The sequence below is a fragment of the Phocoena sinus genome, chromosome 14 (genome assembly GCF_008692025.1).
Source record: "Phocoena sinus isolate mPhoSin1 chromosome 14, mPhoSin1.pri, whole genome shotgun sequence".
Classification (NCBI taxonomy): Eukaryota; Metazoa; Chordata; class Mammalia; order Artiodactyla; family Phocoenidae; genus Phocoena; species Phocoena sinus.
The window spans coordinates 49,218,331-49,233,268 of NC_045776.1; positions in this window are offsets into that span (position 1 = coordinate 49,218,331).

Genomic DNA, 14,938 nt, shown 5'->3' on the forward strand with positions numbered 1-14,938 from the left:
AGGTAGTTGTCTGGACATAACACCTACTGGCAGTTCATCTTAACAGGACGCAGAAAAAAAATAGCCCGACCAAATCCCCACCCAAAGGAATTCACGGCGGCTGCTTTGAGCGGGCCTAGGGTTCCCTTCAGTCAGCTAGCCCTGTCCCTGTGAAGGTATCGGGCTGGGGGCTTCCACCAGGTGGCAGGAGGGCCAAATACATGGAAATTCTCACCAAGAAGAAACACTTTTCCCTTTGGCATCTCCACCATGCTTTTGTAGACTGCAATATTCCAAATGAAAACGAATTTTTTTAAACAATGAAAATTACCTCATTGTAGAATTATTTTTAAGTTTGAGCTGATCGTTGATATTCTTATATATTTGAAATAAACCGAACCCTCAGTGCGATGACCCATGCAGGACACATCATCAAGTATCCTTGCTCCACATGCAAGGTCAGCCACAATCATATCCACACAGATTGTGAGATAATCAAACTCTCCCAAACTAATCCCTTTCTACTTTTCTCCCTTTCCCTCTCTTATCTGGTGCACGTATGTATTTCTGAATGGGGTGTACTCATTTGCCCAGGCTGCTGTAACCAAGGACCATAAACTAGGAGGTTTAAACAACACAAATGTATTGTCTCACAGTCTGGAGCCTAGAAGTCTGATTGAGGTGTTGACAGGGCTGGTCACCCGGTGGGCTGTGAGAGGACCACCTATTCCAGAACTCTTTCCTTGACTCATGGGTGGCCATCTTCCCCCTGTGTCTCTTCACATCATCTTCCCTCTGTGTGTGTGTCTGTGTCCTACTCTCCTCTTCTTACAAGGACACCAGTGGTATTGGATTAAGGCCCAACCTAATGACCTCATTACAGCCTCACAGCCCTTAAAGACCCTACCTCCAATAGGGTCACATTCTGATGTACCGGAGGTTAGGACTTCAACATCTGAATTGGAGACAGGGGCACAAATTTGACCTGTGACATAGAGCTTTGCCAAAACCCCCTTTCGAAGTGTTGACTGCTGCATTTAGGACAAACACAACTTCTTCAAAACTGGACGCTCCAAGCAGTCACGTGCTCAAGAGGATGGAAAGTTGTGGATCTAGTTGAAACACCAAGAGAAACGCGAAAGGCTCTTTCCAAAACAAGATAATATATTGTTATATAGTGTAAATCAAGCCACAGAGATTTTGTGTTTGTCAGAGAGAGCAAATTCATTTCCTCACTGAATTTCCTTGAAGCATGCAATTTTTCTTCTTTTCAATTGTCTTTGTGTTCTCTATCTTGCATGTTTATTCATAAATCCACATCTCATAGGACCTACATTTAATCCACACCATGACTACTTAGCAGTGCAAACATATTCTTGAGATGTTCCAGGACTAACTGGTTACCATCTCCCATCACATACTCATCAGGGGGCAAGGGAGTGAGGTGGGGAATTTGATCACTTTGGGTCCCCTCTCAGCTTACCCTCCCTTTTCGATGTCTCTTCCTTAAGTGGTGTGATAAATATCTGGCTAATAAATAGTCATAGAGAAGCAAGTGATGTCAGACTCGATTATTTCAATTCTGTTGAGCATCCAAACCAGGGCTGGAATCCAGCAGCTCATAGACACATGCAGCCCCTGCCCCCGGGGGACTTCCGTGCAGCGTGATGGACTAGGGGCTGCCCACACCTCCTGGTCCTCATAGAACCAAGTTGAAGCAAGTGGGCTTGCCTCTCTTTTTGAGGATTCTTCTGGCTTTTGGTTCCTTTCTACCTGAGAAAGGCTAGAGTTCGCCTACAAAAAAGATAACCAGGGTAACTAAAAGTGAATACTGTGTCATCTGAGAAGGAGTTGAAGGAACCAGCCTGGAAAAGATTAAGGAGGCGCTAAGAGCTGCCAGAGGCAAGAGATTGATGATTAGTCCTGTTAGAAGTTCTGACGAGCCCAAAGGTCAGTACAAGGTCATCGCTACAAACGTGAGCTGTCTATATATACAACCTGCTCTGTAAACAGAGAGCTTCCAGTCACTGAAGTGTGGAAAGAAGCACGGTTAAGTAGGCTTTTGGAATTTGAATCCTGGCTTACCTCTTTCTAACCGTGAGACCTCAGGTAAATTACATTACCTCTCTGAGCCAATGTCTCTAACCTGTGGTAGATCCTCAAATATTAACACACCTACCCCCTTCCTCAATCCTTTCCTTAGAGTCACAGGTACTAGAAACTCTAACTTCCGTTCCTCTCGTTGAACAAACTGAGATAATACAACATCTCAGCACGGGTGTTTGGCTTTGGGTGTAGGGACAAAATCCACCTAAAATTCCTCTGGGTGGCTGAGTAACAACCACAGGGCATAGGTTTTACCACCACTGTTCCTCCTTTCCTACCCAAAGGGAACCAAGATTCGAGCATCAGTTATCACATAAAACATTCAACTCCCTCTTGCTGGTAGTTTTAACCATGTTTAAATATTTCATAGAGAACATTTTTATTTGAAACACTGTCTTGTCTCACTTTTTAACAGATAGTGACCTGAATTAATGTGGAGAGGCCAGCATAAAGAGCAGAAGAAGTTACTACAAGGCAAGCTTTAGTGCTGAAACAGCTGAACACTGTTCAGGATTCTGTTTGTTGGCCTGTCCACATATGTGGGATGTCCAAGCGCTGTCTTTCAGCACTTCAGAGACTTCCCTGACTGCACGGGTGCCGATGTGTTTAGGAGGCAGGGATATATACACACACATATATTCAGCTTTCCTCCTGGGGTAACTTAGACTCTGCTCTTCAAAAATATCTACTCCCCGCCTTCCTCCTCCAAGGCAGGAGTATACTTCTGCACCCCTCTGCCTGGGGGTTCAGTCACGTGACTTGATTCATCCAGTGAAATGTGTGCAGACACAACAGGGCACCAGTTCCGAGCCTGGCCTTAGAGCCAGCCTATGTTTCCACTGATGCTTTGCCCCTCTGCCTCTGCCCTGAGAAGAACATCCCCCGTCACATCACTGCTGCCCCTCTGCCTGGGCCGCAGAACAGTACTCGTGAAGCAAACGTGAGCCCAATTCGCAGCCCAGAGCCAAGTCCAGTCGGACCATAACTTGCAGTGCAGCCAACCAACAAAGCACAGCCCCATCCACCAACACTTGACCCTTGAGCAAAAAGAATTAAACCTCCTCCGTGCTTGAGCAAATCTCACAGTCTTCTAATTATTACTTGTAACATATGACGTGGATTTAACTACACAGTAAAGTGATGAGTATGTGGGTTTCATTCCTCCTGAATAGTATAATCTGTAGGCAATGGAAGTGTGTGTTTGTAAATATGTGTGTGTTTGTGTACAGCATGATCTATTTCTACTCGCACCGCTTCTGATATCAAATGTGTGGGTTCTCCACACCAAGCAGCTCTCCAGTTCTCTGCAGACACCCACTGGGTGTCCTACAATTTAATTCAATTCTGACACTCACCACCCAGGGTTAGCACAGACCCCACAGATTAAGGGTCCAGTCCCACAGGACTGCCCTCCACTTCAGATGCCAATCACAAGAAGTGGCTCCCCCAGGATATCCATACTTCTGTTCAACTTGTCTACAAATCATGGCACTGGTTTGATCATTTACAGCTCACAGAACCAGGGGAACACTTTACTTATTATTACTGGTTTATTATAGAAGATACAAATGAACGACTTCACGTGAAGAGCTACATAGGGCAAGGTCCAGAAGGGTCCCAAGCACAGAAACTTCTGCCCCTGTGGAGTTTGGGCCATATCACCTTCCCAGCACGTGGACGCATTCATCAACCTGGAAGTTCTCTGAAGCCCATCATTTAGGATTTTATGGAATCCATTAATTAGGCACAATTGATTATATCATTGGCCACTGGTGACTAACTCAATCTCCAGCCCTTCTTCACTCCTTGGAGGTCAACGGGTGGAGCTGAATGTTCCTCTAATTACACAGTTAGTTCCTCTGGCAACCAGCCCCCATCCTGAAGCTTCTGCGGGCCCACCCAGAGTCACCTCACTAGTATACTCAGGTATGGTTAAAAGGGCCTAATTATGAATACCAGAAGATGCTCTTCTCACCCCTATCACTCAGGAAATTACAAGGGTTTTAGGAGTTCTGTGCTGGGAACCAGGGATGAGGCTAAATGACATTCTCATCGTGTCACTATATACACATCTTTTTATAGATATAATGAAGAAACTATCAGGTAATGGGCAATAGCCTGGAATGAGAGCCACGGCAGAGAAAACAGCCAGCTCCCTGGGTTGTGGATGGTGGTGCTTGCCAACACAGTAGAGCAGTTAATCTGACCCATTCTTATTTCTCCTGAAAGAGTAAGGTATGAGTGTGAGAGCCCACGGCTGAGCCATGACCTAAAGTAGCTACTGAATCAACCAATTTCTAAAACTCCATTTTCTTCACTGACCTTAATGGCTTTTTTGATTGGACATCATGTGTATCAATCTTAATCCATTTTTACAGTTTATCCGCACTGGAATCCTCATTTTGGGGAAGTTAAATCCCAGCTCTGTCATCATCATTAATTAACATGGATTGAATGTCCACTTGGGGCCTGCTATAGAATTCGGGGGATGAGTCCCTGGCATGACCTTCAGCAGTTGCTTAACCCCTGGGCCTCAGGCGTTGGGGTCCACAACCTGAGCAAAAGCACTGATTCAATAATGTCCCTATGCAGCCAGGCCCATGGTCTCTCTCCCTCAAATGTGAGTAAGGAGAAAATGAAACCTCAGCTGCTCTATCGCTGCTTTGGACAACATGCAGGTTCAAGAGGCTGGTGACAGGTCCCCAGGGGACAGATTGGCTGGAAAATGCCAGAATCCTATGTGGCTATAAATGGCATAGAAAGCACAACTCACACCTGTGTGGGGTGGGGACTGTGCTCCGACACAGAGCGGTGCAGTACTTATGGGTTGGGGTGCTTTCTCAGGGTAGCGACGGGTGGCTTCAAATCTAGGGCAAGGGAGCAGGAATGAGGAGCCATGTGATGTTTGGAAACAGAGCAAAACATTGAAAAGGGGACAGTAAGAGGGGCTTCAAAATGTGCTCTTTAGCACCTACATTTGGCTTTTGTTGTAATAAGCAGGAGTCCTGGAATCCCTATGGCACACGGAACCAAATGGAAAAAGAAAAAACCTCACTCATATTTTATACCATGGTCTGTATATAGCTGCTATGAAGAAAGGGGACAAGAAAAAAAAGGCACCCTACAACCCTCAGTTTCCCCAGCCACAAAATATAAGGATTTTATCTAAATGTTACTCACAGACTGCCCTGTCTGAAGAAGAGGAAAATAATAAAATAGCAATGTGTATATCCAAAAAATAATGACATTAGCAAAATATATTTTCTACTGCTGCATAACAAATTACCACAAACTCAGTGGATTAAAACAACACCCATTTATTAACTTGCAGCTCTGTAGGTCAGAAGTCCAGCATGGCATGGCTGAGTTCTCTGCTCAAGGTTTCCTAGGGCTGCAATCAAGGTGTCAAGGCAGGCTGTCCCTGTCTGGAGGCTCTAGGGGAAAATCCATGTTCAAGCTCATTCTTGGTGTTGGCAGAATTCAGGTCCTATGGCTGCAGGACTGAGGTTCCTGTTTTCTTGCCAGCTGTCAGTAGGGCATAGCCCTCAGCTCATAGAGGCTGTCCACATTCCTTGCCATGTGGTCTTCTCCAACACCAAGCCAGTTATGGCACATCAAACCTTCTCATGCTTCGAATCTCTGACTCCTCTACCTCTGACCTCTGGATACAGATGGAAAGGGCTCCTGTGGCCACATTCACATGAATGATCTCCCTCTAAAAGTCAATGGATCTAAAATCTTAATTACATCTGCAAAATCCCTTGTACCATACAATGTAACATAATCACGGGAGTGTTAGCTCATCTTATTCAGATTCTGCCCACACTCAAGGGGAGAAGATAATAAAAGGGTGAATGAAGGTCACTGGGGTTCATCTTAGAATTCTGCCTACCGAACAGATTATTCTGTTTCCCCCAAAGTTCCAGGGTCCTCCATCTGCCCTTGGCCTTCTAGAGCTCTTGAGACTACGGTTACATTCAGGTGACTCAAACTTAACTCAATCATTGTCCCATTCCAGTAGGCCTCCCCTAGGCTACTATTCAGCTGACCTGGTTAAAAAAAAAAAAACTAGCTCCCTTTGACCATCACCTCTGACTCTTTAATAAGGGAGTTGAAAGAATGAGGGGCAGAAGAGAGGCTAGACCCCAAACTGGCTCTAAGATACCTACTGGTGGAAACTTCACGCACTTTGGCAAACTGGCACAGAAGATACATTACAGAGTCCCCTCCCCACCCTGCCTATGTCAGACTATCACCAGGAAGTAAAGTACATGAAGACTCAAGTTTCATTCCCATCATCCACCATCTACCCAGCCTGGACGATAGAGTGGACAAAGGCTTCCCATAGGCAATATTGTCCTACCCCCTGCTCCATCCACATCCACACAGAGCAGGATGTTCTGGCCCCTCCTCAGGCTTGCAGTTTTACTGCTGAAAAGCTGGGGTAGGTGTTCCACTAGGAGATGGTTTAATGTGCAAGTCAGCCTAAGGAATCTGCTTTTGGGGATAGAAGCTTCAGCCAGCATTCTACAAACAGTCATGGAGCACCTGCTTCTTGCTAAATTCTGTGCAGCAGGTTTGAGAAAACAGCAATTGGCATCTGTAATGTGTCCATGGGCCAGGCCTATCTTCTATGTCCATAAATAAGCCAGCCCCCAAAATAAGGTGATCTCCTGGTTTCCCAAGGAAAAGATCCAAAAGAAAAGGTTGGGGCCCACTCAAATGTACAAAATTTTAAGGATGTAGTTGTTATAGAAAATGTGTACTTCTAATGTATAATTTACAAATTGACCTTTCCATATAGCTAAAAGATCTCATTATATAAAATATATCAATTTGGGGGCATGATTTGTTTCTACTCTCACATACTTTCTTAGCTCAGGCTATCCCAAATTACCATAAATGGGGTGGCTTAAACAACATTGATTTCTCACAGTTCTAGAGGCTGGGAGGTCCAAGATCAAGGTACCAGCAGATCAGGGGCCCTCTTCCCAATTTGCAGATGGTCATCTTCTCGCTGAGTCCTTACATGGAAGGGACAGAGATGGGGCCAAGCTCTTGTGTCTCTTGTTTTAAGGGCACTAATCCTATCATGAGGGCTCCACTCTCATGGCCTAATCACCTCCCAAAGGTTGTTCCACCTCCTAACACCATCACATTGGGGGTTAGGATTTCAATATATAAATATGTGGAGGACACAAACATTCAATCCATAACGCATGACATGAAACGATTTTATCAGACTCTTCACATCTGTCTTCTACATCAATGTAACCTCTACCATGAGAATGCCCTTTGGGGTCACCTAACTTGGATGAATATTTCTGAATCCACAGCTCATGCTGTCTCTGAAATTTCATTTTAAGTCACAAGTAACCTTGGTATAAAAACAGTTATTACATTTGTCATAACTTCTTGTTCGTATTGTAGTTGTATATTTGTGATCTCCAGGACATAACCATTGACTGCATGGCCTTTTAAGTGGCCATTTAAAGGCTTTTTACAACATCATCCAAAACTTGCACTTGTGAAGTCACTTCATTCAGGTCTCTGCTCAAATGTCCCTTCTCAGCAAGACTTTCCTTAACCAACATTTCTAAATTACACCCTCTGCCACCAGCTACCCCCTTTACCTACTTCATTTTTCTCCATAGAACTCATCTTCCAAGACCTTGTGTTCCCCATGGGCCAGAAATCTTGTCTCTTTTGTTACCATCTATCCCCACTGCTTAGAATAGTATTTGGTACTGTTCTAAGTACCAAATATGTAAGGGACTGATACTTACTTTTAAATAAAAGAGTATTTCCAGGAGTGATCACTAAATTATATTAAATTACATTAAGTTATTGGATATATATCAAATTTTATTATTTATGTATAAACTTTATATATTATAATATATATGAAATAATATAAATATGAATGTATAAAATTTTATATATTTCCTTAAGTAACACCTACAGGAATGTAAAACTATCATTAATAAAGGTCTTTTTAGGTTAATATGTTTTCTCTAAATAATATTTTTATGAAAAACATAAAAAATTAAGTAGTCATTGAGAGAGTACCCTGTAATACAAGATAAGAGCTAGGAGTCAACTTTTGGAAGGGTGGGGGTCTCTCCTTATTTGGGTCCATATGCAGGTACACAGCAGTCACTTCTACACTATGAAAAACCCATTTCCTAGTCATCTATTTCATCCAAGTGTTTTGCTCTCTCAGTTTCCATGGCAATGTCCTCCATCTCTGTAAACAGTCCTTTCATGATTCTTTTTTACATCTGTCCCTTAAACACAGAAGCCCTCTGTTGGCCTTTTTCCAATCAGTCTTGTGCTGTTTTGATTGATAATGCATACAGATTGCTCCTCCTTGGCCAGCCTTCCTAACCTCCTGACAGACTTCCATTTTCCTAAGGTCAGATTCCTGGCTTCCCGGCATCTTCCCGTCCTCCTGCCCACCTGAGAACACATTTCTTGCCTTGTTTTCAGTATTCTCATCACTGACCCCATCCTACTCCCTCCTCTGGGTAACATATCATTATTTAGATGCACTGTCTGAGCCCACCTACCAGCATGAATTCAGATCCCTTGATAAAGTAAACACAGCAATGCATGGACATGGTACGAAGATGGGAGAGACACATGCACATAGAGAAAATGGTAACTGTCACACAGACATGGATCATATCTTGAGAAGGAGGAATCCTAAAGATCTGGTGCGGAGGGCAGTAGCAGAGATCACTGCCAAGCACTAGAAGCCTGGACTTCCAAAAGTGCCCACATGACCTGCAAGGTTCCACCACTGACACCCAGGAAGAAACCCACTAGAATGTGTGAAGCACGGTGAATTTGAAAGTCAGGTAGCCATTGTTCAGTCTGTTGTATATTGACATAGACAATTGGGAGATGGGAAGCAGCAGCCCTTCGGGGGTACTAGCAAGAGAACAAGGGGTCCTGGACTTTACTGAGGTTGAACTAAGGGGCAAAGGGAGAATTAAGCAACACATTCTGCCAAAAACCCACAGCCCCTAATTATCCACTTCCCACTGGTCTGCGGTTTGTCATAGACACTTCATAAAGTTAATCCAACTGACTCTTGGACATAGAATAAAACTTTTTCCCTGGACCCTCAAAACATCGCTAGGAAACAGGAGAAACAGATGTCACTCTGTCCTGCAGGATGAAAAGAGGCACATCTCTTGGCCATTGAGAAGAATCCAGCACTGTTGCGAGAGAGAGAAGAGAAGGGTCAAAGCAATCAGCCCCCGCTTCCTCTGAGAAGGTTTTATTTTGTTTCCTGATTTGTGATTTCATGAAAAAACATCCTGAAGCACTCTTTGTTTGGTTTTCCCTCTGTTTAGTTTTTGTCCGTAATGTAAGAAGACAGTTGTGGTTATAGGGAACGAAAATATTGTCATTTTTTCCTCCATCTCAAGTTTTTTATGATGAATTGCCTCTGAAATTTTTATGCCAGGATTTTTTTTTCTTGAAAAAATTGAGCAAATCTCCATTTGCAAACTTCTGTCACACCTAAAATGGCATATATGCTTCTTGAGACAGTAAAGCTATTTTAATAAAAATTGTGGTCTTTTTAGATATTTTCACAGTTACACAATCTCTTCATACTTATGTTTCTTTTTTTTTCTTTTTAAAACATTTTCAAGGAAGAATCTGTTCAGAAAATAGTTTCCCTTACTCAGGCATAGTTATGAATTGGTAATGAAGTCAGTACCACAGATTACATCTGGAGTGAGAAATATGTCACAGGCAGTGATTTACAGTCTCATTGGAACATAATTTATACAAGGAGAGATGCTAATTTCCATGCATCCTGATTTATTTCATTAATAATTCTTACAGGCAGTATATTCTGTTATTGCTGAACTTATTTTAGATCAGTAAGTTTTCAAATTGGCTTACGATCAATTCATAAAAATACTGGAAGCGATCAGATCCATAATAAATTGTTCCATAGAGTGAGATATAACTACTATGTAATAGTATATGGAGATGATATTTGTGTTAATCGGCTACCCAAAAAAGGGAAAATTTATACCATTCTCTGTTTAATTTAGATTATAAAATTCACTAGGGAAATCAAGGACTCGGACAGCTGACAGTTCTTAATAGCAACTGCAGTAAAACACATTTCACTGCTGGAAATTTGTGAGCCTCAATTAATCATGGGCTCAGATAGTTTTTAAAAGTGCTTTATAATCCAAATATTACTATCTCAGTAAGACACTCCAGTGTGTTTATTAATCCATATCTACTCACATACCCTCCCCGACCTTCAGTCACATGCCTTATAGCTCAGCAGGCTTCAAGCAAGATTCCAAAACTCCTGCTCTAATTGTATGATTTTCAGTTACTCCACACTATTTCTTTCCAGAGAAGCGTTAAAAAAAAAAATAATCCCCTGCCAGTTTAGCCTCCCTCTTTAATGACATTCTTGGTATTTTAGAGCCTTTCCCGTTAACCTTCCCCTTTAAAAATATTACCTTCCCAGTCCCTACTCCTTTCCTATTTTCTAAAATAAGACAACCTCATCATTAAACGCCCCAACATAGATGAGAGTCTGTCCTCCAGAGAAGAGGATGCTAAGTTCTCTCCTGTGAGCTAGTCTGCTGATTAATCCCCATCTTCCCTGCATCCTGATGATCTCCACCCTCAGAGCATAGGGCCCTATCCTCTCTGCCATGGTCCCCACCCAGTACCTAGAAGGTGCATAGTATTTAGTAGATGAGTAAATATGTCACCTGTTAAATAACAAAAATTCAACCAAAAACCTTTTAAAGATCTAATTGACTTTACTGAGCGATTAATGCATTACGCAGCATCCCATCTGTCAAGGAGAAAGGAGCTCCGAGGAGTTGTACAAAATGGAAGGCTTTTATGGCAGAAGGGGGAAGACAGTGGCGTAGGAACCTACCTATAGGAGATGGAAGGGGGCTGTGGGCAGATAACCTTACTGATACTGACCAGACAACTCCAGACTGACCAGCTAAGACTGTACTCCTGGGGGAGATTAAAACTTCAATTAGGTTGAGTATCAAGTCTTGGTTTGCTGACATGGGCTTAGCACAAGGACTCCATTGGGGCCTATTGTTTCTGTTATAACAATTCCCCACTACTGATCAGGCTCTCAGCTTAACTGAGAGAAGTGATCAAAATTGAACACATTAGCACCACTCTTGGCTACTGCTCTGTATTCTCGCGGCGTCTGCCGATCCTTGGTGTGGTATCCATACATCATGGTGCTTCTGCTTAATCTCCCTGTGATAGTCACAGGTCAAGGCCTCAGTTTATAATCTTTAAGCCTGTCATTCCCTTTGTTCCTTTTCTGGCATTCCAGTCTTAGGGAGCTCATTTGCTTGGTAGTGAGCAGCTCCAAACATGCATTTAAAGCTTTTGAGAGAATACAAAGCACCAGGGAGATTATTATGATTATAATAAGCAGGATAATTCCCAATGTCTGGAGTGCACTTTGGAGCCATGGTCCCCAAGACCCAAACCAATCAAAATCAAACAAGACAAAGAAAGACCCCGTTGAAGGAGTCATCTTTTTAAGCCAAGAGGCTTGCTCAGTCATCTTAATGTAACTGAGTTTCAACTTCTACAGAAGTGTTAATCCAGGTGTAGCAGGTGGTGCTGGCCACAGCGCAAACACTTTATGGATCAGCTGAAAGGTAATAAAGGGCTATCCTATTAGCAAGAACAACTTTGGCCAGAGAGTCTAAGAATTTTTGTTAGGCGCCTATTGCTTTACCTGCGGATTCTGCAATATTTTTGAATTAAAGAGAGGTTTATGATCATATTCTCATTTATTCTTAACCAGTGAAGTAGTGATCTGTCACAGGGGGCTTATTTTGAACCATGAATGCCTCCTGGTAATTCCCATTTGAATCTGTGGCTCAGGACTAGAGAAGTGACAGCCATAGAGGCCAGTAAAAATTTAAGGGTCAGAAGACCACACAGGCAGTTTTATTCTGGTTACCCTTGTTTTGTGTCCCTTTCTTTGTATAGTGCCTGAAAGCAGAGTTCCCCATGTTTGGGGTTTTTAACCAGAGACAGGGAGATGGACCAGAGAGTCTCTAGCATCATGGACAGATCAGAGTTTTCTGATGACAAATCCAGCAGTCGGAAAGGTTACCCCACACCCCTCAACAATGGCCTAGGAGGTATGGATGATGGTATTATCTTTGCAGGCCAATGCCAGAGTAAAGAAAGGGAATGGAAAAAAGGTTTCATGGTTATTTAAAGTAAGAAGTCTTGATCCAGTGTCATAAAAAGAAGCAGCCTACCTCGATATCAGCTACTTCTTTTCCCAGTCAATTTTTTTTTTTTTGCGGTACGCGGGCCTCTCACTGCTGCAGCCCCTCCCGTTGCAGAGCACAGGCTCCGGACGGACGCGCAGGCTCAGCGGCCATGGCTCACGGGCCCAGCTGCTCCGCGGCATGTGGGATCCTCCCGGACCGGGGCACAAACCCGCGTCCGCTGCATCGGCAGGCGAACTCTCAACCACTGCGCCACCAGGGAAGCCCCCCAGTCAATTTTATTTGGAGGTCTCTAGCATCTGTACAGGACCAGATGTCAGGTGGAGCCACCTTCAGCTGTGAGACATCCAAGGCTCGAGTCCCTGATGTTTGGCTGCCATCTGGGTAGTGAGGAGGACCTGGTATAGGCCCTTCCAAGAGATTTCAGGGCAGTCTTTGTTCTTACTGATTGCAAATCAAAAGTGTGGGAGAGGGCTTCCCACACTTGACCACACAAGGTCTTCTGAAGACGCTGTGCTGAGACTTTTTATCAGGAATCCCAAATTGAACTCTTAAAAGCCTCTCCAAGCCAGGAAGCCAAGCCAAAGTTCAAGCAGTTCCTTAAAGCTGTTTGGTCATATCTGAGTCTATGCATAGCTCACTCAAATATAATATTCCAGTCAAAGCCTTAGTAATATAGCCAATGTTCCTAACTGTATCCTCTTATAAGGAGAACAGATTTCTGTTGAATTTAGGTAAATAGCTAACTATATTACCATGAAAACAATACTCAAGAGCTTCTGAATTTTGGAGGGATCAAGTAGGGGGGAAAAGTAAATGTGTCATCTTTGTTTACAATGGTATATTTTACCAAATTACTCTTAGCTTTAAGATAAAAGAGAAAATGTTTCCATAAATCTGGACAAACAAAACATTAAGGAATTCATTCAGTCCCATGTAATTAATACTTGTTCTGATTAAATCCAGTTTTTTCACTAGTTCTGGAAATTCTTACCGAGTTCAGTTTTATGATTTTAAAGTTATTGGAAACTGCACTTGTCAAAATTTTCTTTCATGAATTTTCTTGAAGATGAAGCACCTTTGCAGGAATGGTTTCGAAAAAGCATCAGAATAAAACAAAAACTATCTGTCATAAGTTTTAAACTGTGCACCGTTCTGAGTAACATGGTGAAATCTCACGCCCTCCCACCCAGGATGTGAATTATCCTTTTGCCCAGCACATCCTCACTGTATATGCTACCACCCATCAGTATAGGAAAAAACATAGTATATCTAAGGTTCTGTACTATCCATGGTTTCAGGCATCCACTGGGGGTCTTGGAATATATCGCCTGTAGAGAAGGGGGGTACTACTGTAATTTTGAGCATTTTTATAAATACTAAATTTATATAAGCATTTGTTTAAGTCAATTAAATAGAATTTTAGTAATACTATCGGAAGGTAGAAAATACTACACATCTACAACATACATATATAGATACATGTAAACATACAACAGACATGGAGACCTTATGGTTTCATTTTTAAATTTTAACCATGAGGGACTTCCCTGGTGGCACAGTGGTTAAGAATCCACCTGCCAATGCAGGGGACATAGGTTCAATCCCTCCAGGAAGATGCCACATACCGCCGAGCAACTAAGCCCATGTGCCACAACCACTGAGCCTGCACTCTAGAGCCTGTGAGCCACAATTACTGAGCCCACATGCCATAGCTACTGAAGCCTGAGTGCCCTAGAGCCCGCCCGCCGCAACTATTGAGCCCACGTGCCACAACTACTGAAGCCCGCATGCTGCAACTACTGAAGCCCATGTGCCTAGAGCCCCTGCTCCACAAGAGGAGCCACTGCAATGAGAAGCCTGTGCACCACAACGAAGAGTAGCCCCTGCTCGCCACAACTAGAGAGAGCCGCGTGCAGCAATGAAGACCCCACACAGCCAAAAAAAATTTTTTTAAATAAAAATAAATTTTAACCATGAAACAGGTACAATAATGTAAAATTCACTAGTTATAAATAACATTATTATTATAAATAACTTATTCCACAGTTGGAGTAAGTTAAATTTGTCTGATCAGATGGCTAAAGCTTTTTATATTAATATTTGTAGAAAAGATACTTAAGATTTATATCTGTCCTTGACAAGCAATCTTATGGAAACTGGAAAATTTTGTATTTTTTAAAAAACCTCTTCCCCCTTTTTTTTCCTTTAGTCTGAGGAATTAGGGATGATCTAGATAAGAGTTTCCAGAGGTGACCAGGTAAAATATTTATATCTCAAAGGATATATACAAGGAAAGAACGTAAGTTCCTCTAAGAAGGACTCTGAATTGTTTCTGTAATTACATTTCTCCATTCTCATCAACCCTCATGCCTACATTGCTACCTCTAAGCAGGTGACACCCACAGTTTACATTTACCCTAACTTCTCTCAGAAGTACCTGGCCCCTCATGGCCCCTCCACTTGGATGTCCCACGGGCACTTCCAACTCAACAAGTCCAGAACTGATCTGGCCGTGTCTCTTCCTGCTGCATCCTATCCCGCCTCCACATAGATAAGAGCTCTTCCTTAAAGCC